At 44.1% G+C, this 26,123-nt stretch overlaps 1 protein-coding gene across 2 annotated transcripts in view; it reads right to left on the bottom strand.

The window, feature by feature from the left end:
- Nucleotides 1-26,123, bottom strand: part of PALM2AKAP2 (PALM2 and AKAP2 fusion) — a 511,493-nt gene that overhangs the window by 378,110 nt on the left and 107,260 nt on the right. The window lies entirely within an intron of this gene.

The following is a 26,123-nucleotide window of genomic DNA, read 5'->3' as shown; positions in this document are numbered from 1 at the left end:
GAGAAAGTCCAGCAAAGGAGGCTGAGGAAGTGTCATCTGAGGATGAAAAGGAAAAATCAAGATGGATATTTCTACGAAAAATCACAATGGGAAAAAAAGGTTTTTCAACGGGGTCAGATGGTTTGGGGAGGTTTAAAAAAAATGATGCAGACCAAGAAGAGCCTTGGGCAGCCAGGAAACCACGGGTGGCATGGAAAGAGCTGTGTGTGTGTACAGGGAGAGCTTATAAGCAGTGACAGAGAGTTAAGAATGAATGAGAGGTGGGAAAGGAGCATCCTGGAGTACAAAACACTCTTTTAAGGTCTTTGGATATGGAAGATAAGGGCGTTGGGGAGAACTGGAAGCAGTCTATGGGAAGCAAAGGCAAGTTAGAGGGTTGTTATATGAGGTGAGACTTGAATGTTTCAGAATCAAAGGGAATTAGGTATCAGGGAAGTGAGACCAAAGACATAGTCAAAAGGGAAGATAAGAGTTAGGTCTCAGATTAGATCAGAGGGCATTCAAACAAGCTCTGGTAGCCAGGTTAGCCTTGGAAAGAAGGGAAAATGAAAGAGGACAAAAGATGGAATGAGTAAGGGTGAAGACATTTTAGTTGAAGGAGAGAGAAGTTGAGTGAGCATATATCAGAAGCCTAGTTTTCTCAGCTGATGGAAGTGTCTTTGGTTGAGATAGGTGGGACTTCAAAGAAATAGAAATGGTTGGTAAAGAAACTGTGGGATATGGGGAATATTAAGACATGATTCTTAATCAGAAATATGCATTAGAGTCTCCTGGGTCACATTTCTCTGGATACATGTATAGAATTAAATATCTATGGGGTGAGGTAGGGGTTAGGGATGAACCATTGAACTAATTGGGTTTACTAGGAATAGATAGAAAACTCTTTGACCAGTTGTGCTTACTTCCTCAGTGGCTTTCAACTGCCTGGGACCAAAGATATGCAGTGGTCATGTTCACCAAGTGTTGAGGACTGTCAAAGCAGCTATGGCAAAAGGTCAAAGGGGAGAAGAAATTCAGAATGCTCGACCCTGGGGACATGTCCAGGTGGAAATGGAGCAGACTCTTCGATATTTTTTGGCTGCCCAATTTGTGAAGCCCTTTCCATCTTTAGGGGAATTCCCATACCACAAGCCATAGAGAGAGTCAGAGACAGTTCCCAACACAGAAGCTGGGAAATGCCAGGCTCTTGCTTCCCAGGTCCCTGGAAGTTATGACATGGCACGCAATCCAGGTTGTGAGGTATGTGCACTGGCCAAGGGCCTTGAAGACACAGCATTAGAGAATTCTCTCAGGCTTCTGCTCATCTTTGGTCCTGCCCATTGCTCAAGCCTCTTCTCATCTTCCCAGCTATTCTTCAAACTACGTGATAAATGCACTTTCAAAAAAAAAAAAAATGCACTTTCAATTTATGCCTTCTCTGCTCCTAGCAACTCAAATCAGTTTCTGTTGCTTGTGACTAAGAACCCTAAGTGAAACAGGAAGACATGTGAAGAGTAGAGGGAAAACATTTTCTCCTCTTCCAGCACTTCTCCCCTCAAATCTCTGAATTTTAGCATTTTAAAATCATCAAAACCATTACAAACACAGACATTTATAACCCAAGTTGTACCACTTCTTTCATAAACTTTTATTGTGTAGTTATTCTATACTAGACATGAGGCAATGGCTTGGTATTACAAAGAATTCCTAGTCTAGTGCTAATATGGGTGACTTTTTGCCCTCCACACATTTGAAATCTCAAAAGATCTATTACAATGGGTGCATAATGTGTGTAACAAATCACTAGTTCTTGCTGGGACATTAAACCACATTGCATAAGCACTACCCGTATTGTTTAATGGTTTTTCTGATAGATGCTGTATTGCAAAGCATTGTATGGAGAGAATACAGAATGCTCGATTTGCAAAATAGATGCTTTGGTAATAAAAATTGCAGAATCTATTTTAGGGCATGAGTCCTTTGGGAACCACAGATGATCAAACCTATTCTCTGTGGGGAAAACAGGAGTTCTGAAAACTGAGAGGGAAATGACTCGCCAAGACCCACTGAGTGAGTTAAAGTTTTGCTGAACAGAAGCTAAGAGTGTGAAATTTCGGAGTAACCTGAAGCTTTCCTTTGACAAAAGTAATTTTCAAAGGAATGCCAGGTGGTCCAAAATGCTTGTATTTGTATCAGCTCTCTTTTGCCTAAGATCCGTGAGAATCCATGGTCATTCAAAACATATGGCTGCACAGAATCAAAAGGACGGGAATGGTGTTGAGAGCCCTTTTGGCTCCTGTGGTTGTGAACAATTTGGGGAAGTTGATGGGATTTCAAGTATGTGATGTTTTTCTCAATGGGATTCAAATGACAGGCCCATAGAGAGAGTCCCCATGGTGCAAGAAAGATAAAGAAGTTAGAAAACAGAGCTCCAGTGTGGGAAATATACTAGGCTGGATGTCCCTTAAAGCATAGACTGTCGAAGCTCTCTACATAGAAGAATCACAATGAGAAACTGGAAAACCATCTAGAAATGAACAGTAGAACTTCCATTTGATGGCTTCCTTTTCTCTGGGCTAGCCTTGGGAGTTGTTATTGTTCAGTCACTAAGTCATGTCCAGCTCTTTGCGACCCCATGAACAGCAGCACGAGCCTTGGCAATGTCAGCTGATCAACACTGTGAATTTCTAGAAGAAACCAAGGGCTATAAGGAGAGAATAGAGGAACAAGATCTGGATGGTTAGGGGTCATCCCACCTTCACCTTGCTGGGACATTCGGATGTTGATAAACATTTTGAAAAGTGGGATTAGGAGGTAGGTATGAACCAGAGAAAAGGCATGAGCTGTAAAGACAAGTTAGAATCCCGGTACTGGGACTGACCAGTGGCACAAATTGAATTCCCTTAGCTCAATATCCTCATCTGTAATGGAGGAAAACAACTCTAACCTCATAGGGATATTGCAGGGAATCAAGATAGATTGAAAATTCACGAGACTGACCGCAGTTGGTGCTCCAGTGATGGCAGGTCCTAATTATTCCAACTGCCACTTCGTTAACACCGTCACAGGCCAAATCAAGTAAGTGAGTTGACTGTATTTATGTTAGCTTGGTTTGTTTTTGTTTTTATAATGTAGGCTTTTCTTTTAAGAAAAGGGGTGAACTATCAATAGTCTTTAAGTCCCCCACATGAATAGGTACTTCTCTTTCATCTTCCAAGAGGAAGGATTCTGCTCCGTGTCATTTATTACCTAGAAATTTCATTACCAGGCTCTCCCTTTAATGATTCATAGACACCTACAGCCTTATGTTTTGGAGTGAGTCAATTTAATACTTATAAATAAGAAGGAATGACAAGGGAATACTTAAGAGGACACAAATTAAGTCCAAGGAAAAGATGGAAAGAAAAGCTTAAGTGTTTAGGAAGTGGAGTGTTTAGGAAGAAAGCTACATGCCCACATATGAAAGGTGCTCCTTGGTGGAAATGACTCAAGGTTTGGGAGTGAAATTAGCTACAAAGTGGAAAACTCTTTGGGAAGTCCCATCTGGCTGTCTGATGCCAGTGGACACAATCAGGTCACGGGCTTCTCAGAGAGCTTAGGGGCCAGTCTAGTTTGCCTTAGAACAATGACCATGAAGTGCCCCGTCAGCTTCGAATCCTGTTTTGCAGTGTGGCCATCGATGCTTTCATTGTTAACCGTGATGTGATCACATCGTACTCATCCTGCAAGTCAGCACTGCTGACAAGACAGAGATTTTCTAGGGGGTTGTCTGTGCAGGGACAGCGACCTATCAGGTAAATCCTGTGTGCCCTCCTGTTTGGGGAATGAATAATGAAATTGGGAAAACGGAGCTTCAGCTCCTACCACTTATGTATGCTGAGCCCCTCTGATGCCCTTTGGAAGTCCAGCGATTCAATTCTGCACGCCGCCCCCCGCTGCCATTGCCCACCCTCCATACACTGGCAACATGGGTCCAACTTGGGTTTGGCCCCCTTAGAGCTGTTCTCACCGAGAGGTAATAGCCAGAAAGTCTCAAAAATTGCTCCTTCCTGAGGTCATGGAGAAGAGGGAACCCTCCTACACTGTAAGTGGGAATGTCAATTTGCGTAGCCACTATGGAAAACAGTATGGAGGTTCCTTAAAAAAAAAACTAAAATTAGAGTTACTATATGATCCAGGCAGATCCAGATCAATCCCACTCCTGGGCATGTATCTGGAGAAAACTCTAATTTGAAAAGATACACACCTTCCTCGATGTTCATAGCAGCATTATTCACAATAGCCAAGATATGGAAACAACCTAAAATATACATTGCCAGATGAATGGATAAAGATGTGGCACATATATATATACACACACACAGATACACACACAGCTACACAGATACACACAGCAGAATATTGCTGTTGTTTAGTTGCTAAGTCATGTCTGACTCTTTTGCGACCCCATGGACTGTAGCCTGCCAGGTTCCTCTGTCCATGGGATTTCCCAGGCAAGATTACTGGAGTGGGTTGCCATTTCCTTCTCCAGGGGATCTTCCCAGTCCAGAGATTGAACCCACATCTCCTGCATTGGAAGGCAGATTCTTTACCCCTGAGCTACCTGGGAAGCCCACAATAGAATATAACTTAGCCATAAAAAAGAATGAAATAATGTCATTTGTAGCAACATAGTTGGATCTAGAGATTATCACACTAAGTGAAGTAAGTCAGACAGAGGAAGAAAAATATCAAATATCATATGATATCACTAATATCAAAAAAATGATAGAAATGAACATGTTTATGAAACAGAAACAGACTCACATAGAAAAAATTTATAATTACCAAAGGGGAAAAGAGGGGGATACACTAGGAGTTTGGGATTAGCAGATACGAATTACTATATATAAAGTAGATTAACAACAAGGTCCTACTGTATAGGACCTTATACAGGAAACTATAAGATTCAATATCACTCAATAACCTATAATGTAAAATAATCTGAAAAATTATATTTATATACATGCATATACACATGCATACATATTACTGAATCACTCCAGAAATTAACACAGCATTATAAATCAACTATACTTCAACAACAACAAAAAATTGCTCCTTACCCAAGGTAACCCTTCCAGCTGGGGCATCGTGGACAGACAGCCTTTCCTCAAAACAGCTCAAGGTAGAATGGGAAGAGCACCAGGCAAAATCTCAACACTAGGTCCTAATCCTAACTCCGCCACTTTCTGTGCGACCTCAGAAAAGTCACTTAACTGCTCTGAGCTGAAGTTTTCTATTTGTACACTGGGGAAGAGATAGCTAACTACCACACAAGGTTCTTATAGGGATGAAAGGAACTCATGAATGACAACATGCTTTAAGAACTAGAAATGCTCTCAGAGGGGCAAGGGCAACAGTCAAAGAGATGCCTTGGAAGTCAGGAACTCAGAGAGCTAAGGACTGGTCAGTGGGGTGGCGGCAGGGGTTGGGGGGGTGAGGTGATGTCTTTAAGACTGCAACATTCTCTAGCAGCCACCGGCTCAGCCCACCAGGAGAGGAGACTCGGCTAATAGATAAGACAAAGGAGGCTTCCAGGTGTCTGATGAGTTTCTACGACCATCAGATCAGTAAATGAAAATGTCCGATGCAACCCAAGGCTCTCTTTGACTCCTTTAATGTTCCTCAATCACTCAAGTGATTTCTGCTTTATCCAGTCAAATAGTTCACATCCTGATCTACATATTTAATTAGCTTTGTGGAATGCAGAGAATACGACGCAGGGTCTGAGCATGTGGTGGAAGCAGCAGAAAGAAGGAACCATAAATACTTGAATCTTTTCTGCCATCTGTATGTCAAACTTAGATTGGAAAGCTACCTGGTCCATGTTTACATGACTGTGCCCTCCTCTCTCATTCATTCAGAGCTAAATTTATCCCATGAGAGGGAATGGCATACTTGGGGAGGTGGGGGTGGAAAAAGAGTTGACGCAGAGGCGTCTGCTTGACTGGGAGCCAGGAGCTCTGGGGGTGGGGAGAGCCCCTCAGGGAGGCTCCGAGGATGGAGCCTGTGCTGACTTGACAAAGGAACGTGTGTTATGTTCTGCTGAGGAGGGAGTGAGCATGAACAAGACTGCAGATCCTGCGTTAGAGAAAGCAGTTCCCTGAGCTGCCCTGAACCTTTAGATCTGGCTCAGTCCTTTGGGAAATGGACACTCAGCCACTTTCCAGGCTTCTCCCCAGTGAGAGCGGTGTCTGTCCCCTGGGGAAAATCAGTTGGCAGAGCCACATCGAAGGCACAGCTGAGCCTGCCTTCTCTGCTGATGTCACTCCCATCGTTTCGTCTCCAGGGACAGCCTTCTTGGGCTGGGCGTGGAGGACGGAGAGATTGCTGCCTTCTAGGATCTGAACTGGATTCCGTGCTGTGCACCCGCATTTGGGTGTCAGACTGTTGGTGCCTGTGCTAGGACCCAGATGTCTCCTGTCGGTCCTTTATGATTTCCACTCAGTTCCTCTCTTTCCTCCTCTAGCTCCTCACTTTCACTCTTCCCTAAGTCAAGCCCTAGTGATGCCATCTGTTGCCAGTGGACAAGCCATGGAGATTGAGATGGCGTTTCCCGTGGCTGGAGAGCTCTCTGCTAGAATGGAAGATCTCCCTCTGTAGACAGGCAGTCTGTTTCCAGAGCTCGGTCCCCTTTTGGCATGGAACTCCTCTTTGCTGGGATGGGGGAGGGGAGGCTCCTAGGGTTCGGGATGGTTCTCCTTTGTTTCAGTCTCAGAAGTCACTGTACATCTTTGTCAGAGCTTTACCCTACTCCTCCCCAGAGAACTTGACACCTTCTTCATCTGTTTGTCCCATTCCAAATTTGGTGCTTTCTCATACCATGAGCTATGCCTGGAATGCAGACTCCCCCTCCCTTTTCTAACTTCCCAAGTTCCCTCTTGTTAACTCCACAGCGGTCCAGAAATCCCACCCCCTCAGGGTATGCATGGTGGTCCCTTTGGGAAGGAAAAGTGGTTATCCCTCCCAATTCCTAACATAGTGTGTGACTAACAAATTATTTACTTGACTTGTCCCTCTCTCGGTTAACTCCAAAAATGATGAAGTCAGAGTCCTGAAGGAGATCTCAGATTCATCAGCATCCTACAAGCTACTACAATGATTGTTTGCATGTAACAAAGCTACTAGGTTGGCAGGAAGCATGGATTGGACCAACTGGACCTTACATCTCAATTCTACCACTTAATGACCTTGAGAAATGTACTTGACTTCTCTGAGCTTAAGTTACTCTTACTCTGTCTGTAAAATGGGAAAGATATTAGTATCCATCTTACAAGATTATCATAAAATCAGGTGATTATACTCCAGTGATGCCATGTGCATGCGTGCTAAGTTGCTTCAGTCGTGTCTGACCCTTTGCAACCCCATGGACTGTAGCCCGCCAGGCTCCTCTGTCTATGTGATTCTCCAGGCAAGAATACTGGAGTGGGTAGCCATGCCCTCCTCCTGGGGATCTTCCTGACCCAGGGATCGAAACTGCAGCTCCTGCAGCTCCTGCATTGAAAGTGGATATCTTACCACTGAGCCACCTGGAAAGCCCATGTGATGTTATGTATTCATCATGTAATGTACCTCCTGACATATTGAAGGTGGTCATGAATACTGTTTCAAAATCGTGAACCTAATCTTATTTATTCATCCATCTGTGTCACTCTGGATGTGTTTTTACCTAGATATGCTTGTATCCAAGCAAGGATTCCGAGTCACTTGTTCAGCCCATCACCAGGTGCTATGTTCATGCCCTAGCTCCCAAATTCAAATGTTGAAACCCAAGTCTCCAATGTGATGGAGATGCAGCCTTTGGGAGATAATTAGGTCATGAGAATGTAGCCCTCATGATGGGATTAAAGAAGAGACAGTAGAGAGCTTGCTTTTCTCTCTTGTCCCACCATATGAGGACACAGCAAGCAGATGGCCATCAAGAGGGCCCTCACTAGGAACCCAATATCTCAGTACCCTGATCTTGGACTTTTCAGCCTACAGAACTGGAAGAAATAACATTTGTTGTTTAAGCCACAAATCTGTATAATTTTTCACAGCAGCTGAAGCTAAGACCCCAGGTATGGCCGATTCGGCCCTCAGACTAGACCAGCACTGACTCATGAAAGCTCCGGACTCATGCTTCTTGCCTCTAGAGTTGGCTCTCCAAGGCCTTCTGATGCTGTCCAAAGCTTTTTGGAATGTTCTGGCTTTGCCAAGTTCTGCACCTATCGCGAGGGACTGAAGGAGACAAAGGTGCAGTGTGTCCTGGGGGTGGTCATGCTGCCGTTAGAGCAGTGAGTCTAAGCTTCTCAGGAGGGCAGGTCAGAGTCCTTTTGAGGATCTGGTAAGAACTATGGTTAAAGGCAATGAACACACCTACAACATTTTGTATATAATCTCTGAGCTTTCAGGAACCCCTTGTATTCTTCCATGGACCCTCTTAGAAGATCCATGGACCTCGGGTTAAAAAACAAAACCAAAAAAGAGTCTCTGGAACCTAGAATATTGGAAGGAGGCAAGAAAGAGATGAGAGAGAGTGGCTTTATGAGGCAGGAAGTTCAACCTGGTTATTAATGCAAGAGACTGGAAGTCTGGGTCCCTCCTGCTCAGCCCTGTCACCACCACCTCTCCCCTCCCCTACCCTCACCAATGGCTGTGCAACTGCCCATTCTCCACACTGAGAGCTGCTGCTGCTGCTGCTAAGTTGCTTCAGTCGCGTCCGACTCTGTGCCCCATAGATGGCAGCCCATCAGGCTCCACCGTCCCTAGGATTCTCCAGGCAAGAACACTGGAGTGGGTTGCCATTTCCTTCTCCAATGCATGAAAGTGAAAAGTGAAAGTGAAGTTGCTCAGTCGTGTCCGACTCTTAGCAACCCCATGGACTGCAGCCCACCAGGCTCCTCCGTCCATGGGATTTTCCAGGCAAAAGTACTGGAGTGGGGTGCCATTGGCCTGTTTTAATTCCCTTCCACAGTTTCTGCAGAGAAAAGGCACAGGCACCAATGAGGCCCCACCTGGGCACGAGCTACCTCCACAATGTTTCTCCCACCCCAAGGCTTCCTCTGACCAATATGTATCCAGCCCTTAGTCCTTCTAGGGTGGTCACATGATGTGAAGAGCCAACTCATTGGAAAAGACCCTGATGTTGGGAAAGATTGAAGGTAGGAGAAGAGGGTGACAGAGGATGAGATGGTTGGATGGCATCATCAACTCAATGGACATGAGTTTGAACAAACTCAGGGAGATGGTGAAGGACAGGGAGGCCTGGCGTGCTGCAGTCCATGAGGTCGCAAAGAGTCCGACACGACTGAGCAACTGAACAGCAAGAGTGATCTTCACAGGTTTCCCCCGGAAGGGGCTTGTCTTGCATCTGTGTACGGTAAGCATCTTATCAATCCCTTCTTGCCTCTGACAATCATGTTGAAACTGCTTTCTAGTCTAGGTGGAAACAATTAAAAAAAGAAAACAGGTATCAGTTTGAACAGACTAATAAAATGGTTTGTCCACATCACCTTCAAAGGGTTAGGCTATATCTTGTCGGGCATCTTATGAATAACCTCCAGTATTCAAAATCCATTTTCCAAAGGCCTGCCCCACTTTCCTGCTTCCACCACTGCTGGCTGAAGTCATCTGACTTCCATTTTGGAACTTCCCACAAGAATTCAAGCTTGGTCCAAAACCTCTCCAGCCTCCAAGGAAAACAGACCATTGCTGAATTAAAGACACTGTTAGGTCGGTTGGAGCCAAAATAAATGGAGCCAGCTTTTCCTTAATGAGGGGGAAGCAGCCTTTCCAGGGTGGTGACCTAATGAGGCAAGAGACAAATGGGTGTCAGGTTTCAAACCCCAGCCCCTTGGAAAGCCAGGCAAATGATATTTTCTTTCAGGAGGAACTTCAACAGGCTTGGAGGCAGCCTGGAGATTTCACACTTGCCCTCTGAGCAAGTGAAGCCCTAAATTCGATAATCCTATTATTTAAAAAACATTGTAACAGCCCTTGTCCATAGAGGAAACATTTATGTGGTAAGAATATGACCACTGATGGAAAAAAAAATGGGCAAAGATACTCTTTTGCTGTTTTACCATTACCCTATTAAGAGGTACAAACTAGTATTTTCCCAAGTTATAATAAAGCAGGAACAAACTGAGTTAAGCAAAAAGCTGAAAGTTTCCAAGTTCATTTCTAAATTAAATGAAGGTCTAAGGAGTATTGGAGAGAACAGTTTGAATTTGAATGTAAAAGGTTTTGGGGGGTTTTTTTTGTTTGTTTCTTTTTGGTTTTTTATCTTTAATAAACACTGATGTGATACTTTGTCCCTGAATCCCTTCTATTAGTAAGTGCTTTGGAAACATTAACAAGTGTAATCCTCACAATGACTCAAACAGTAAAGGTTCCGCCTGCCAATGCAGGAGACCCAAGAGATATGGGTTCAATTCCTGGGTTGGGAAGATCCCCTGGAAAAGGAAATGGCTATCCACTAGAAGATCCTGGTGAGCTACAGTCCATGGGGTCGCAAAGAGTCAGATACGACTGAGCAACCAAACACACAGTCCTCACCACAGCCCTCTGAAGGCAGCACTTCTATTACACCCATCTTTCAGACGCGCACACTGAGACACAGAGGGCTTCTGGTCACACCGCTCCAAGTAGCAGATGTAATAATATCAGGTAATCAGCTCATGCTGCTGGAAGAGTGTATCTGTGTGGGACTATTTAAATGTTGGGAGAATTTATCTGCATGAATAATATGCATTTAAAAGAGGTGAAATGATTCCTTTTGAGGTACTTAGAATATTATCTTCTCTGAGGGTTAAGACCTCAGATAACAACCACAAAAGGGGGAGAGTGCTAAGTCAACTTCTTCCATCTTTCTCCTTCCTTTCTTTATAGAAGGGGCACACGTATTGGGCACGTACTGTATACCCAAGCATCATCCCGAGTGCTAGGGTTCAGCAGAGAATGGGACAAAGAAGCTGCCTTTCTGTATTTCCATTCCAGGGAAGGGAGAGAGACATTAAAAGTAGAAAAATCTACAATCTAAGTCCATTCTAAGGGAGACCAGTCCTGGGTGTTCATTGGAGGGACTGATGTTGAAGCTGAAGCTCCAATTCTTTGGCCACCTCATGTGAAGAGCTGACTCATTTGAAAAGACCCTGATGCTGGGAAAGATTGAGGGCAGGAGAAGAAGGGGACAACAGAGGATAAGATGGTTGGATGGCATCACCGACTCAATGGACATGAGTTTGGGTAAACTCCAGGAATTGGTGATGGACAGGGAGGCCTGGTGTGCTGCGGTTCATGGGGTCGCAAAGAGTCAGACACAACTAAGCGACTGAACTGAACTTCAGAAATATTCCAAAGAGAAGCACTGAGGAGAGAGAGTGGTATGCAGATGAAGGAGTGACACTCCATCAGAGACCTGAATGGAGTGAGTGACAGAGCCACGCGAATACTGAGGGAAGAGCATTCAGAGCTGAGGGAACAGCACACGGGAAGGCTCTGTTCCATGAGTGTGCTCAGATCCATGGGAGGACCACGGAGGGGAGCAGTGTGACGGGGGCAGGAGGGCGAGGAGTTGAGGTGTGACAGAGGAGGCCAGAGAGTGATCCAACCAGGTCATGGCCTTGGGAGGGTTTAGACAAGCTGTGAAGGGATGTATTTACACCTTTAAAAAATCACTCTGACTGCCAGTGACAAGGGAGAGAAGATGTGAGTAGGAGATCGGATGGAGGACAATGCAGGATTCCTGCGACAAAACAATGGAATGGCGGGATAGTGGTAGACAGAATAATAACCTCAAAGATGTCCATGCCTTGGTCCCTGCAGCCTGTGATTGTTACCTTACATGGAAAAGGGGGCTTTGGTGGAGCGAACATAGGTGGGCAGTGATGGAACTAGTGCCTAGACAGATCCAGGAAGCCTTCACTCCAGGGCTGGAGGAGAGGGGTGGCAGAGCACAGGGATCCAATGTCAGCACAGGAGAGGTCAACAGACCCCGTGGATTCAACCCCCAGTTTACAAAATAGAGTACAAACTGGGGGAAACTGCACAATTTCTCTAAGATCAGGCTCCTTTGACCAGGAAAGGAAATTAATAGTGACTAACCTGTAAGGGTGTTCTGAGGACAAAGGACACAATCTGTCAAGCCCTGAGCCTGGCAGGTACTAAGTGCTCTCATCAGCACCGAGTGGCAGCATTCCTGTTAAGAGTACTGGTGCCAGGATGTTTTGGGTTCAAAATCAGCTCTATATTTACTAAACAGAGGACCCTGGGAGAGGTACTTACGTTTCCTCAATTTCATCCTGGGTAAACTCAGGTTAATATTATGTACCTTACGGGGTGCATGGGGAGGCCTGTGTTGGCTTTTATTACTCTGGTGATGAAGATGATAAATAATGCATGCCTTCTAAAATTGTAATTAATGTTGATTCCACTTCTTCAGAATCATAAAATATGAAATGAAAATCTAAAGGATAGGTTTGTCATGTAAAAAATAAGTCTTTGTTAAAGGATATTTGGGATCCCTGGGTGGCTCAGAGGTAAAGCATCTGCCTGCCATTGCAGTAGTTGTGGGTTTGATTCCCGGGTTGGGAAGATCCCCTGGAGAAGGAAATAGCAACCCACTGCAGTATTCTTGCCTGGGAAATCCCATGGACAGAAGAGCCTGGTGGGTTACAGTCCATGGGGTCACAAAGAGTCGGACTGAACAACTACACAACAGATATTTCAGTGACTCACAATTTTGCCTCATCAACACGCAGCTTAAGGACAATGTAACAGGAACTACATGCACGGTGAGTGAAGATGCTCTCAGCTCTGCCTTCATCCGCGTGGCGTCACGGTGCTGTGAAGCCGCCTCGTTCACCCAGGCAGCGGGAGGCTCTGCTTACAACTGAAACCTTGCAGTGGGTACTTGGAGAAAATCTCGGTGAGCTTTCAAAAAGATGCAGACGCCATCTTGGAGAGTTAAGAACTAACTCCTACACCTGTTAGCCGGCTCAGACTTTAAACTCCCACCCCCTCCCCAGCCTGGTCTGACTGTAGGTCTCCAAGCCACTACACCTGGGCTGTATCAAGAGCCAGGGACTTCGGCACTTACCGATGGCTGGAAAACCCTCAAGTCGTTTGTGCCAAAAACAGAGGCAACAGAACGATGATCCCCGCTCGGCAGTGTAATTGACTCAGCAGTTGAGACACAAACAAATGGCCCTTTCGTGGGCAAGATGATGACCCAGAACTCTGAAATCTGAAGAGCTAAGTGCTAAATGTGCAGTATTCCCTTAAATGCCTCTGAAAGGACTCCTGGGACTGTAATGAATGTTCATTTGACATATCTTACCAAGGAAGTCAGAGAAAGCCTGCCTGCCTCTCCTCCCAGGGTCTGGCTGAGTTTATGAGGGATGCGGGAGCTTCCGGGCAGTGGGATGTGATGGACCTGGGTGTAACCAGCGACCACATGGCCTCTGTCACAATCAGTCCTGGTGTTGACATCAAACCCCCAACCAAGCTGCAGGTCTCATCTGCGTGGGCTCAGGCTTTTACTCCAAAGTCTCACTACTCCTTGTGTGGTCTGTGGACAGCAACAACCGTGTCAGTGTTGACATGCAGCTTCTCACTGGCCTGAAAGTACTGAATCAAAATCTGCATGTTTATAAGATTCCCTGGTGATCTTTGGGCAGATTCAAATTTGAGAAGCTCCAATCTAGCGCCAACACAAAGGTCCATATAGTCAAAGCTATGGTTTTTCCAGTAGTTATGTCTCACAGATGTGAGAGCTGGACCATAAAGAAGGCTGAATGCTGAAGAATTGATGCTTTTGAACTGTGGTGTGGGAGAAAAGTCTTGAGAGTTCCCTGGACAGCAAGGAGATCAAACCAGTCAATCCTAAAGGAAATCAACCCTGAATATTTATTGGAAGGACTAGTGCCTGGTGGGCTGCCGTCTATGGGGTCACACAGAGTCAGACACGACTGAAGCGACTTAGCAGCAGCAGCAGCAACAGGTGCTGAAACTGAAGTTTCAATACCTTGGCCACCTGCGGTGAAGAGCTGACTCATCAGAAAAGACCTGGATGCTAGGAAAGATTGAGGGCAGGAGAAGGGAGCGACAGAGGATGAGATGCTTGGATGGCATCACCGACTCAATGGACATGAGTTTGAGCAAACTCCGGGAGATGGTGAAGGACAGGGAAGCCTGGTGTGCTGCATTTCATGGGGTCGCAGAATCAGACAAGACTTAGCTACTGAACAAGAACCATCTAGGGCTGACCGGGTCTTAACTGTGACAGCATAGTAGACCTGGGCTGCTTTAAAGTAACACCCATCCCTGGGGCCCCACTCCAGACCAACTATGCTGCTGCTGCTGCTAAGTCACTTCAGTCATGTCTGACTCTGTGCGACCCTATAGACGGCAGCCCACCAGGCTCCCCCGTCCCTAGGATTCTCCAGGCAAGAACACTGGAGTGGGTTGCCATTTCCTTCTCCAATGCATGAAAGTGAAAAGTGAAAGTGAAGTCGCTCAATCGTGTCTGACTCTTTGCGACCTCATGGACTGCAGCCTACCAGGCTCCTCCGTCCATGGGATTTTCCAGGCAAGAGTACTGGAGTGGGGTGCCATTGCCTTCTATAGTAGCATCTATTTTCAAATTTTATTATGCAGCTTGGATTAAGAGCCATTGATCTAGAATTTCACTGATAATGATGATGACAGCAAAGATTGCAGGTAACCTTATCAAGAACTTAAACATGTCAAACTCTTGTTATCACTATATTAACTCATCCCAGTCCTACAATGAGGTACTATTATTTTCTCCACTTCAGAGATGAAGAATTAAGAAACCATCTAAGGTTACAGAGGTGGATGTGGCAGAGTGAAATCTGTGCTTTTAACTTTTCCACAAATCATTGAGCCTGTCACAGACTGACTTGATCAGAATCTCTGGGGGTGAGACCTAGGGAACCACAGTCTAAACTTATGCAACAGCTGAATCTTTTTCATACTAGAGTGTAATATATGAGAACCACGATTTATCTACTCCCTAAGGGGCTTCTTTAATTTAGGACTTTGGAAATTGAGGAGAATCAGAATACTCCAGGGAGCCGTGATGAATTTTCTCAGTAGTTACTTTGGATATTATGTACTGGAATGTTTTAACACATACCTGTTGGTAGTTTATACTACTCAGATACGAGCCTTGAGCAGTCACAGTCAGTCCTCTAAAAACTGGTCAGATCTTTTAACCACAAATAGTCCCAGATTTAACCCAGGTTTCACCCTGTGGTTCCGCATGATCCCTGACTCAAGAGTTTTCCTTTACCCAGTTGTTATTCATTCACCCATCCATTCACCCATCCATCCACATCTATCCATCCATCCCCTCAATGTCATCCACCTATTCATCCATCCATTCATTCATCTACATAGACATCCAACCATTTACCCATTCATCCATCTATTTATATATCTACCTGCCCATCCATCCTTCCATGCAACCAACCAACCAGTATTCAACACTTTACTCCCTGGCATTGAGGTATAGAATTGAGTAAGGCACAATCCTCAAGGAGCAATGGAAACATTAAACATACCTTTACAAAACAATGAATGAAGTTTGATGACAGGGATAAGTTCAAGAGGCACTAGGGGTAAAGAGGAGGAAGCCAATTCCTCGTAGCTGGGGATGCTGCCAGGGGAGGGTCCAGGATGGTTTCCCAGAGTGGGGAAAATTTGAGAACAGAATATCAAAGGATGCATAGGCCCCCAGTAGGAAGGAGGATGGTCCATAGGGAGGGATCAGGCTGTGCAAGGGCCAGGAAGCGTGAGAGACGGCCATGTGTTTGGGACGCTAGAAGCCATCCTGTTTTGAAAAGGGATGTGTAAGATGGAAGAAGGTAGGAGATGGCACTGCTGAGATGAGGCAGGACGAGGTCACAGCCCCGCTCGGCACATCACATGTCCTCTGCGGGTGATGGGGAGCCACCAAAGCGGGTAAACAGGGGAGTCACTTTGGAAAGGTCACTGGGGCTACTTATTAAGAACAGATGTTTGGGTAAAGCTTAGAGGCAGGGAGACTATTTTCAGAGTCTAGAAAAGAAACGAGAAGTTCCTGAATTGAAAATAATAGCTATGACAACTGTATTGGACTGAATAATCCCTGAAAGATACGTCCAAGCTCTAGTCCTCAGTACTTGTTAACATGACCTTATCGGGAAACAAAGATTTTGCAGATGTAGTTAAGGATCTTGCTATGAGGGCATCCTGTGTTGAGAGTGGATCCTAACCCCAAAGACTAGTGTCTTTATAAGAGAAAGGAGAAGGAGATTTGAGACACACAGACCCAGAGGGGAAGGCCGAATGAAGACAGAGCCAGAGACTGGAGTCAGGCAGCCAACCGGCCAAGGGTCGTCAAGGATTCTGGTGATAGTCACCAGAACCTAGGAGAGGGTCATGGGACAAATTCTCCCTCAGAACTTCCGGAAGGAATCAAGCCTGTTGACTCCTTGACTTCAGACTTCAGAACTCTGAGAGAATACACTTCTGTCGTTTTAAGCCCACTCCTCCCTCTGTCCGTGGTAATGTTACATTTGCCCTAGAAAACTAACACAGAGACTAAAATCTACTACCGACTCTATGCCAGGCACCTGGTGAGTGCTGCAGAGGTTGCTGGTTCGTGTAGCACCCCAACATTCCCTAAGGTAAGTACCAGTAGCAGCATTCCCATCTATCAGATGAAAACACTGAGGCAGAGGGAGGCTTGGTCCTTTGCTCAGGGTTATAAACCAGTAGGTGGCTGGGCAGTTTTCTCACGCAGGCCGTCTGGGAGCAGAGCCTGTGCTTTCAGCTCCCTGGTCTCATGTCAGGCAGAGGAGAGGAAGGAGAAGACTTGAGGAGGTGGGAAGAATGACTGGGACCTGGCAATTCACTGGGCATCTGAAGGGCAGGCAGGAGGAATCAAGCCTCCCAGATTTCAGGTGCTGTGGCACCCCCATCCTCTAGTTTCCATCAGCCTCTGTTTTCCCTGCCACACTGCCCCCCAAGATGTCCTCACCTGCCAACTCTCGCCCTGCTCTTTGCTCTCGCTTCTCAAGAAGTCCTCCTTGGCTCTCCCCAGATACGTCCTCAAAATGGTTCTCTTCTTGTTTATTCCCTGGAAAGTGGCCTCACTGCCCACTCTCCTCCGTGTCAGCTCTGGCTTTTCTTACATCTTTCAGCTCTCTCCCAGCACGGAAACGTCTTCTGATCCCAGGTTCTCATGTTTATTCTGGTCTCTGCTCTCAGCGTCCCTGCCTCTCTCCTCCCACCATCTCGATCTCCCTGTAAAACAAGGAGGCAAGGCATCCAGATCAAGGGCTGGGAGGCCCATGTCTTCCAAGGGAAAAGGTAACAGCTTCCTCAGTGCTATTTACTTCCTCTTTCCCTTTAAAACATTTCCCATTCTCTCAGCTCAATGCTGTGACCAAAAAAAAAAAAAAAAGCATGCAAAAATACTTTTTGCTCCTTTATAATAACTTAGGTTTTTTTCCTGGCCCGCAGTGAGTGTTATATGAGTCTGGGCTACAACAATAAAGCACAGAATCTACTGTGGTATTGCCATATAGAGGTATACATCGATATTTCAGGGGCTTCTCCAGTGGTTCAGCAGTAAAGAATCCGCCTGCAGTGCAGGAAACACAAGAGACACAGGTTTGATCCCTGTAAGGAAAACCCCCTAGAGAAGGGCATGGCAACCCATTCCAGTATCCTTACCGGGAGAATCCCATGGACAGAGGAGTCTGGCAGGCTATAGTTGATGGGGTCACAAAGAGTCGGACATGACTGAAGTGACTGAGCACAGCACACATTGCTATTTCAAGAAATAACCAGCTCCTGCAATTTCCTCTGTGGGTCTGTGATGGCAAATGTGCCAGTCAGCATAACTGATCAATTCATTTAAAGGTGGATATTAGCATGATTCCACACATCTAGTATTAAAATGGACTTTTATTAAATACTCTGAGATGAAATTTCATTGGAAGGTCCAGGATATTAAAAAGATAAATATTTTAAATTAAAAAAATGGACACAGACCTACAACCCAGGTGCCACCACACTTCCACTGAACCAAGTTCATTGCCAAAAATGGAACCATTTCAGAGACATAATTATGTAAAAGAATAATGAGAAATTCAAAGGCTCAAAAACTTCCCAGAGTTCCCTGAAATACTGTAAAACTCCCTTCAGGAAGCACACAGGTTTATACGATATAATACAATGTTTTACATTGTTTATCTTTGTTCTCAGACATCATTTCACAACATTTTACCAAGTGGAATTTTCAGCATTCCTGACATTTTCATCTGTTTTCAAACATTCAGATTGTTTTTAGAAAAGCAGTCATCTTACTTGGGAAGAAATTTGCCATGTACCCAATGGGTTTGCCAGCAGCTTAAGATACTGTAAGATTAGATTTTCCTTTCATTTCAATACTATTTTACATATAGCCTATTTTGTATTCAAATATATCTAAGACACTAAATATTTACTAAAATCGTTTCTAGGTATTCATATTAAGTCCATTTTACTTAAGGGTGATTTTTACTCCTCATGATCTAGCTATAGAACATAGTAAGCAATGATTAATTGACTCATGCTTCTGGAGTGGTCTTTAATGAACCCAAACCTTCACTCAAGTGACGGACAATCCAAAAGAGAATAGTTGGAACTCGCTTACACTCACTCAATCCGTGTGCTAGGATGACACCAAATCATAGGATTGAGAGATAATTTGCATTTTCCTTTGAGTAAAAAAAGGATACCTTAAAATAAAAATGTAACCATTGGAAAACTCCCAGTGAGCTAGTGGGGGGGAATACTCAGTGCATTTGCATTGGGCAGATCAGAAAGATAGCTTCCTCTTTTATTGGTTCATTTAACAATGTTTAATGAGCACATGCTATATGGTGGTCTCAGGGCTAGCTTTTGGGTTTCTAGTGAATGAGTTTCTATGTGAATGCAGAGAGAAAATCTTCCCTGGGGAGTGGATGGGTCTTCCTGTCAACTCCTCCCCCACTAGACTCTGTGGGGAAAGGAGCCTGGAGAAAGCCACAAAACAAAGTCTTTCAAATCAGAGCTCACTTCATTGTCGGTACTCCACTTACTAGGTAGGGTTCTGCTTCCAGAATCTGAACCTCAGTGTCCTCATCTGCAGAATGAGACTGATAACAAGATATGAGATTGTCATGCAGATTACACAAAACAATGGCCACACTGGAAGTGCTCCTTGCAAAGTAACATGTTCAAAGTAGTAAAGAATATTACAAGAAACATTAAACTTCCTTGAGTTTCTGTCTCTCCCTCTTTCCTTTTCACTCTGCCTTATGGCCATTGCCTAGCCACTGGTATGATTTTGGTGAATTTTGGTATGAAGAAATTGTTTTCTCTGTGTTTAATTGCAAAGTACTGTGGCTGAGAGTGAAAATAGCCACACACAAAAAGTTACAGAATGAATGATTCCTGTTATGTGACATTCTGGATAAGGCAAAACTGTAGGGTCAAAAATCAGATCAGTGATTGATAGAAGCTGAGAAGAATGGAGATAGGGAATTGATGACAACGGGGTCAAGGGAACAAACAATTTGTGAGAATAGAAATGTTCTGTATCTTGATTTCTCAGGTGGGCTGCCGTCTATGGGGTCGCACAGGGTAGGACATGACTGAAGCAACTTAGCAGCAGCAGCAACACACCTGTATGTATTTGTCATCATTCACTGAACTGTATACTTGAAAAGGGTGACTTTTACTGTATGGAATTTATATCTCAATAAACCTGACTTCAGAGTAAAAGAAGACTGTGGCTTGGGACCATCAAGATTTCCTTTAAGAAAAAAATCTATGATCAGTACAGGAAATGAGCAATGCTCCTGGGAATACTCTTCTAAGAAACTGACTATAATAAAGACAGACATTGATAGTCCTCCTAAACAAGTTCTCCGGGAATTCAGAGGCCAGAGGAACATCCATCCAGGACACCAAGACATATATCATGGAAGAGATTGCATTTAAACTGGTCTGAGGAGTGCAATTAATCACTGAGGTTTTTGTTTTTTCTTCTCTACCAACTACGATCAATATCTTAGACTCCAGTCTCTGTTTATAAATTGCTTATAAATTTTACTGTAACTTTGATTATTCTTCTATTCTAAAAGTTTGCACATTGTAATGCATTTACCAGAGATTAAATGATTCGCATTATCTTGCCCCTTAAAAAACCATCACAGTTTTGAGGCAATGTTTCCTGAGTTTGCGGTCCATAGGAAATTGTTTTTACATGTCCACTTATAAATGTTCTTCCATTCAATGAAATGAGGAAAAGCAGAAGGTCACTAGAGGAGACAACATGTCCTAGTGTAAGAGCTTGGAAAGGGGTCTGAAAACTTAGATTCTGTGACTCACAAGTGACTCTGTAAATCAACAAGAAAAAGATCAATAATCCAAAAGAAAAAGGTGGGAGGGTGAAGGAAACTATGTAAATAGGCAGTTCAGGAGAGAAAATACAGTGGCTCTTAATCATATAAAAAGATGTTCAACCTCAGTGTAATTAGTCAAATGGTTACTTCTCTTAACATGCACCCCTATGGATTGGTAAGACATGATCAACAGTCCCAGAAAAAAAAAAAAAAATGGGCAAAGTAAATGAATAGACAGTTCATCGAAGATAAAGAACAAATAGCCTTGAAACATATGAAAAGATGCTTAAACTCACTCAGGCTAAGAGAAAGGCAGATTAAAGCTGCACTATTTTGTACTCACTGGGCAGGTAAAAAAAAAAGTTTACTAAGTTTATTAACACAGTACAGGAAACACCCTCAATAGAGAGTTTAGGAAAAATCAGCTACTCCTGGGACAACCTTTATGCAGAAGCATTCGGGGGATGTCTATTAACATTACAAATCACTATGATTTTGATCCAGCAATTCCTCTTCCACGAATCTTATCCTACAGCTTATCCATGTGCAAAATGATCTGTACCATGTTATTCACTGCAGTTTCGTCTGTAATAGTAAATGCATGCCCCTCCTTGGGTTAAATGAGTTTTTATACATTATCCCAGAAAACACTGCCCCACTGTCAGAATGAGAAAGCTCTTCATAGGCTGATGAGAGGCAATCATCCAGATATATTAGAAATCCAGACTCTGAGGCTCCCCTCCAGACCTCTGGAATCAGAATCCTCAGGATAACAAAACCCCCAGGTGATTCCTATGCACAGGAGTGTGTATGAAGCCCTGATCCTTCCGGTTCCTACTCATGGTCACTCCAGGCTTGACCTCCTTCCAGAAGTCTTCTCTTACTCTACCTTCCTTCTTCCCTAATCTATACTGAATGCCTTTCCTGGTTGACCATTATCCTACATGTTTCTCTCTATGTCATTTGCCACATTTTAATTTTCTGGCCTCTTCTCTCACCCCCACCAGGAGGTAGTCACTGCTCACAGTACCTAGCATAAAGCCTGGTAATATGTAATAGATGCTAAATAAATATCTTTTTGAATAGGCAAATGGATGAACCAGGCCAAATAAAAGTGGGAGTGGAAAAGTCTGCTGAGTGATCTTTCTGCCATTTACTTTTTCTTAGATTCTTCTTCATTCAGGAGAAGCTGCCAACCAACCAAGAAAGAACAGGGAACCCTTGAGAATAGCTCCTCTCCCTTTACTCCCCCAGGCCAATAGCTGCAGGCGTTTGAACAAATAAGTCTTCCAGCTCATTGCTTGGCTATGGATTTAGCTCAGATTAGAAATAAAAGCTTTGGGTTCAGACGACATTTTCGAAGGGCCAAAAATTCCCTAGAAATCCTAGCTTCACCTTGCTAGGAGATGGGTTTCCTGAGTTGACTCAACTTTATTCAGGAGCATTGGCTAATGGTTGCTCAAACTGCTGTAAAATTCCAACCACACAGGGGGAAAGGGCCCTAGGAAAAGCCCAAGCACGTGGCGCATCAGAAAGGATTCACATGTGCACGTGACTTTCAGGAGTGAAATGAAAGGGTTGCTGGCCAAGTCACAGCACGGCCGGAGTTCCCTCCAAAGGCTGGCGGCACTGATGGGGAAGGAAAGCAAACAAAAGAAACATTCTTCCTACTTGTGAGTGAAACAAAGATCCCACTGAGAAAACTGAAGTGAGCAGGAGAGCTGTTAAATCAACAGAAATGGGGGGCTGTCTGTGGAGGAGGCATCTGGTTTCAATGTAAACATCCTTAAAATGTTTCAAGAATGAATGTCCATTTGAATAATTTATTATTAAACTTTTTTTTTTTCTTATCATGGTTATTTAGGGCAGATTTAGCTTTGAAGATATCCTTCCATATGCCCAACTCAACTGGAGTTCCCACCAGTTTAGACAGTTTCTGAGTGGAATATTGAGAGGGGAACTAAATAGAGGTGCCTGGACAAATCTAGGATTGCCTGGCTGGATGAAGGTATATTTTGAAAGAGTCACGTGGACATAGCACACTATGTAGATTGTACACTTTGTACGGGAAACCTGAAGTGGGGTGGCTGCGGGGCAGAGGTGTAAGAGTCTGCCTGCTCTAGTTTCTGGCTGGAGTTTCTTCATCGGGAAAGAAATCTGTCTTAACTTGGCACTTACTCCTTCCCATCATGAACTGAATATAAAAAGTTCTGAAAGATGCTCTAGAAAAGAGGTTGCAAATTAGTGACCAAGACTTGCTTTGTTGGGGCCAGATTATGTCTTTAAAAACAATGTCTTAAATTGGTTGCCAACATTTTACAAATTTCTGCATGGCAACAATTGGCTGGAGTCAAGTAGAATCCATCTGCTAAAGACCTTTAGAAAAGACACACAATCCAGTTTGTCCCAAGCCAATCATTCCCTTTCTCTAGCCCAAGTTCACACACGCAGGCTAGCTGCCTGGTATACACACACACCTATACACACACACACACACGTGTACACATACAGCCCTCAGGATGAGAGGGAAATGAGATTTATCTCTACTGGTTGGCCACCTTTGGGCATTCTAATTTAGGTACTTTTCTTGATTACTTGGGACTACATGATTTTTTTCATATGACACAGAACATTTTATTTTCTCTGTTTCTTTCTCTTTTTCACTATTTTCTTAACATTATATCACGTCATGTCATCTAGCTGCTTAGTCATGTCCAACTCTTTGTGACCCCATGGTCTGCCATGGAATTCTCCAGGCAAGAATACTGGACTGGATTGCCAGTGCCTTCTCCAGAGGATCTTCCCAATCCAGGAATCAAACCTGGGTCTCCCACATTGCATGCAGATTCTTTTCCACCTGAGCCACCAGGGAAGCCCCTATATTATACTACTTCTGCATAACTATATGAATGTTAAATTTTTATATATTTTTTCTTTACTTTCCTTTCTTAACCAGGAACCAATATGCTAATGTCAGGGGCATCTTTGTAAGTCGTCTTTATCTAAAAGGTAAGGGAAGTAATAGACTTTTCTGTGGCATTCTCTTATTTCATGTGGTTCCTTTGGTTTCTTGTCTTTCTGTGCTTAAATATAACCGTGTAGGGGTTTATTTACAATCTAGACTTCAGGGTTTTTCTTGGTAACTCAGGAGATCTGGATATATTGGCCCCACAAATCACTGCTCTGCACTCAGGCAGATTGAAGGAGCAATCTTCTCTCGTGGGAGCAATAAAGCTGTGTCAGTGATGTCTACCAGCCTGGAGCTGTTTGGCTCCAAATGCCAAAGGGCAGCCAGGAATTAAAGCCATGCGCTCCAACATAGGAACCTTTGACATTAGCCAAGGTGTCTGAATACACAGAGACAGAAACAGGTTGACTATGGTTCTTAGGAACAGAAGACCAAGACTAATTTGCCTCTGAATGACTGCATCCTAATTGCAGTGCTCAACCCTTTGCACCTTGTATAGGATTAGTGCTCAGAAAATATGTGTCAGATTTACAAGCTGGAGATCACAGGTTTAATTCTAGACAACAGCAAAATGGTCCTGAATCATTCTATAAGATCACCTAATACTTTAACTTTTATCATGAAAATATGCTGTAAAACTGCAATTTCTTAAGCACTAGATTCCTAGGAAATAATTTTTTCCCCAACTATGAAAGCATATTTGCACTTTCTAGAGCAATTCACATATAGCTGGTCTTAGAAATCATAAAGCTCGTGATATCCTAGATAAGGAAATCAGCTCCAGGTAAGGAAAAGACTTGCCCAAGAGCAGACCAGTGGCAATCTGGACAAGAACAATCTCTTAATTCCAAGGATTGTTTCCCAGCCCTAGGGCTTTGCACAAGCCCAAGAAAGTGGTTCTAAGAAGGCAGGGTATGTGACCAATTTAAATAGTCTGCTGAAGAAATGTGGAGATGGCCCAGTACATATTGTGAAAGGCCTGGGTTCTTCTGCAGGTCACCCTGACCTGTTAGGCCAACTCCTGCAAAGGCTAATGGGCAGCCCCGGGGGTTGCCATAGAGATGGCAATACGAAAGCTGTGCTATGGCCTCACTCTTAAAGCAGGTGGCCCCACTGTCCTAGGGACCCTCAGAGGAAACACATGCCATCCCAACATCAAACCGCAGTTCCCCAACCCAGAGTATAAACCTGTCACTGCCGGTCATAATAAGACACACTGCAGGACAACACATGGAGTCAGCCAGTTAACCTATGAAACATCAGGACTCTGTTTCTAATTTTTTTTTTTTAAGTCTCTCAGTCGTGTCAGACTCTTTGCAACCTCATGGACTATACAGTGCATGGAATTCTCCAGGCCAGAATACTGCAGTGGGTAGCCTTTCCCTTCTCCAGGGGATCTTCCCAACTCAGGGATCGAACCCAGGTCTCCTGCATTGCAGGCGGGTTCTTTACCAGCTGAGCCACAAGATATTGGTACAAAGAACAGAGTCTTTTATCAACACAGAAAAAAAGCAAAGGTTTGCCAAAGGGACTGCCATCTTGCAGACCTCCCCCGCCCCTGGCCCCTTTTTCTTGTTCCTCTTGTAGCACCTGATTGCTTACAGACTCTAGTGCCCTATTGGGAACCAGGACCTGGGCAGTCTACATGTCGCCAGTGCAGAAGAGCAGCTCAACTCACCAAGCGCAAAGGAAAATTGCACAGGGGCTGGGCGTGTCCGCCCGGGCTCATGGCCCCTCTTCCCCCACATCTACCTGGTAAATATTTTGATAAAACTGGTCAAAATAATACCTTTGGTGGAGCCTTTTTGTGGTCTTTAAAATTACATTGTTATAGTCTTTTAGAAATAGGAGGAATCTTACTTCCTGACTCGATATTTACTGGCCCTTCCCCAAGGGGCAATATTTAGGGACATCACGTATGATTTTGTCTTTTACTTAGAAATGTTTCTCTGTGACTGGCAAGTAAAAAACTGCTTCAGTCTTCAGCTCTTCTTATGATTTTGCATGACTGTGGATGGTTTTATATCAAAGTCTGCTTAAACTCAAAACACTGTTACCCAGGCATATTTATAAGAGATTGCTCAGAAATGGAATCAAGTAGAATTTGAATACCATTTCTGGAGTAAAGCATCTATGTAGGAAGGCACTGTTAATGACAGGAAGGCATTGTTAATTAAAAAAATACCAGAGATTTTTTTAAGCTGAAAATCAGTGTAGTAGCTTGACATCAAGCACTTGTAGGTCAAGGGTAAAGAAATGAGGCCGGTGAATTTGACCATTTTAGGCACCTGAAAAATAGAGCTAGCCTATTACATATTTCGTTCAGATGCCATAAACAATTTTTAAAAACTAGAAGATAATGGTTTGTAGTAGCAGTGGCAGTCATAATAATTATGGAGCACTCACCTCAGCATTCAAGGCCCTCCGTGATATACTGGCACCTTACATTTCCGGCGTCATTTCCCACCACCCTCTGACACATGCTTTATTCCAACCAGACACATGCCTGTTCCCTCCTCCCTGCTTTTGCTCTTGTTCCCTCTGCCATCTCTGCCATGCCCACTGAGCCTCACCCCTATGTCTGTTAAAACCCTCATGGAGCTAGATGGCCTGGGTTTAAACTCTAGGCTCCCGTGAACCAGCTGTGTGACTTTAGACAAGTTTCTTAACCTCTCTGTACCTTGGTGTCTTCAGCTGCAAAATGAGGA

This window comes from Bos javanicus, chromosome 8 (genome assembly GCF_032452875.1).
Source record: "Bos javanicus breed banteng chromosome 8, ARS-OSU_banteng_1.0, whole genome shotgun sequence".
NCBI lineage: Eukaryota > Metazoa > Chordata > Mammalia > Artiodactyla > Bovidae > Bos > Bos javanicus.
This window is presented reverse-complemented; position numbering and strand designations above follow the sequence as displayed.